Genomic DNA, 2,608 nt, shown 5'->3' on the forward strand with positions numbered 1-2,608 from the left:
ATCCTGAATGAAGAAGAGGGAGATTGAAGGTGCTGTCTTAATTCATGCCTGAACCCATGACACCTACACATTGTTTTATTTCATTCTGATATAGTGTTCCTCCTAGATACTGAGCAATCTTTGTCATGGATCTTTCTGTGAAACTGCAGAAAATAAGAAATGAATTTTGTTTTGAGATATCCACAACCATCCTGGAACTGGATGACACAGGGGTGGGGGTGGGGTAAGCATGAAAAGTACAAAATTGGCTTTAAAAAATAAATTTATTTATTTAATTTTTGGTTGCTTTGGGTCCTCGTTGCGTGTGGGCTTTCTCTAGTTGCGGCAAGTGGGGGCTACTCTTTGTTGTGGTGCATGGGCTTATCATTGTGGTGGCTTCTCTTGCTGCGGAGCACGGGCTCTGGGAGCACAGGCTTCAATAGTTGTGGCACGTGGGCTCAGTAGTTGTGGCTCGCAGGCTCAGTAGTTGTGGCACGTGGGCTCAGTAGTTGTGGCTCATGGGCTCTAGAGCGCAGGCTCAGTAGTTGTGGCGCATGGGCTTAGTGGCTCCGTGGCATGTGGGATCTTCCCAGACCAGGGATCGAACCCGTGTCCCCTGCGTTGGCAGGCGGATTCTTAACCACTGCACCACCAGGGAAGTCCCCAAAATTGGCTTTTGAGACCACGAATCTAGGAAATGCATTAGACTGCTACCTATATCTTCACGCTTATTTGTGGGAAGAAACAATACACCTACCTCCAGGCACACACGTACATGTATGTACACAGAGCCGGTTCAGAGAACCTGGAGCAAAACATGAAAAGGAGTGTGTTTATGATCTAAGAGAAAGACCAGGATGGTTTGTGTAGACTTACAGCTTTCATAATAACATGATAAATCATTCATAAAATATCCTTTATAAAGCCAGAACTGAAGGGCAAGAACAAATAGCTTATCACACTGGGTCAGATCACTGCCAACCAAGCCCATATCCTGATGGTGGCTTGAGGGGGCTGTATCATGGGACACTGAAATTGCCCCCATGGTGTAAAATTCCAAAGGTTGACGGGTCCTAGTGAGACGCCCCCAAAGGTTGTGGCTTTGCTGCGAGGATGAACAGTACGAGCCCTCCATGAATCTGTTGTCCACTGACTCAACTAAACACTGTCTTGAATTCATTTTCCTTCTGAGGCTATATCACTTCTGGGGCCAAGCTTCACAAGCTTACTGTCCATGGTGTCAAGTCTAAAACCACCTCTGTTAAATTTCAGAGTGTATTCAACTGGGTGTTCCGGAATGTAATGAACAGACTGGGTCTGTTGGAAAGGATCCAGTGGGTTAGAGAGGGGAGGGAATGGGGTCCAGGCCCCCTTGGGACGACTGATCCATAATAGGAGTAGATAGAAGTAGGATGCGGCTGTCGTTGAGGAGATGTTTCTAGGTGTGGTCGTGGGAGGCCTGTTTGATGGTTTCTGTTTTCTTCTAGAACCAGGAATCAAAGTCATCCACTGGGAGTGAGGAAGTAGAAGGGGCATTGGGAATATGAGAGCACAGTTGCGTTGGAGACTATGAATTCACAGTGGGCAGAAACTCTTGGGCTTCTTTATTTTCTTCAATGATTTTCAGCTACCCAGGTTCAGGCTCAGGTAAAAGAGAAACAGCAGAAGACAGAGAAACACAATTGGGGAGTAACTGCAAGAACAGGACTGAAATGAGAGACTGGAATTTGTTAGACCAGGAGGGTGGTGACATGATTACCAAGAGGTCTCAGAATTAGAAGACAGCAGAGAGGATAATGGTCTTGATGATGACAAGGGACATGTGGGATTCTAAATTGGGGTGTGAGAGTCTGTGATCAGAGTTGGCATTTAAACCATTGATTTTGGAGATGGGAGCAATTTGGATGTTGACAAAGTCTAAGATGTAGAGAAGAGGAAAAGGCAATTGGAAATGAGGGGGTCAAGGGCCTGAGAAGCCGAGAGGTTGGATGGACATCTTTGCATCTGTTCACTATATCCCAGGAATAGAGGTGGATGGAATAATCCACCTCTACACAATCAGGCACCAAAGTCTTCACTCAGCATAGGTGTGTGTGGAGAGTGGGGATCTGACGAGGCGGCAACAAGGAGGAGGAGGTAGGATGCGACAAGACTCAAAGAAGTGCTTTACAGCTATTAAACTGAAACTTCAATGATAAACTGTAAAATATAATGGAATGTATTTTTAATGTGCTGCAGTTTTAAAATAGGGTAGCCAATGCTATAAAATAACACAAGACTTCTGACTATTTTATAAAGAACTTGAGTTTACATGATTATGAGAAATTTCTGTTACTATAAGAGCATAGGAGCTTTGTTTTATATTAATTGGAGTTGAGGCTTCATGGGGCAGATCCCGCGAACCATGCAGAGTGAGTGGCCATTAGCTAGCAGGGCTTTTACTGGAATTATCTATGAGAAGGTAACAAGGCCATTTCCCCAGGCTCTGTTTCACCCATGAGAAAGAGAAGATTCCTTCCCCATGGTCCAAAGATACTCGGTTCTAGGAGAAAGGAAAAGAGAGGAAGAGAAATTGTTTTTGTGACATTCCCTAAGGGTAGTTAGTAAGAATGGTCTTAGAAATCTTCCT

The sequence above is a fragment of the Lipotes vexillifer genome, unplaced genomic scaffold, assembly GCF_000442215.2.
Source record: "Lipotes vexillifer unplaced genomic scaffold, Lipotes_vexillifer_v1.1 scaffold79, whole genome shotgun sequence".
Taxonomy (NCBI): domain Eukaryota; kingdom Metazoa; phylum Chordata; class Mammalia; order Artiodactyla; family Lipotidae; genus Lipotes; species Lipotes vexillifer.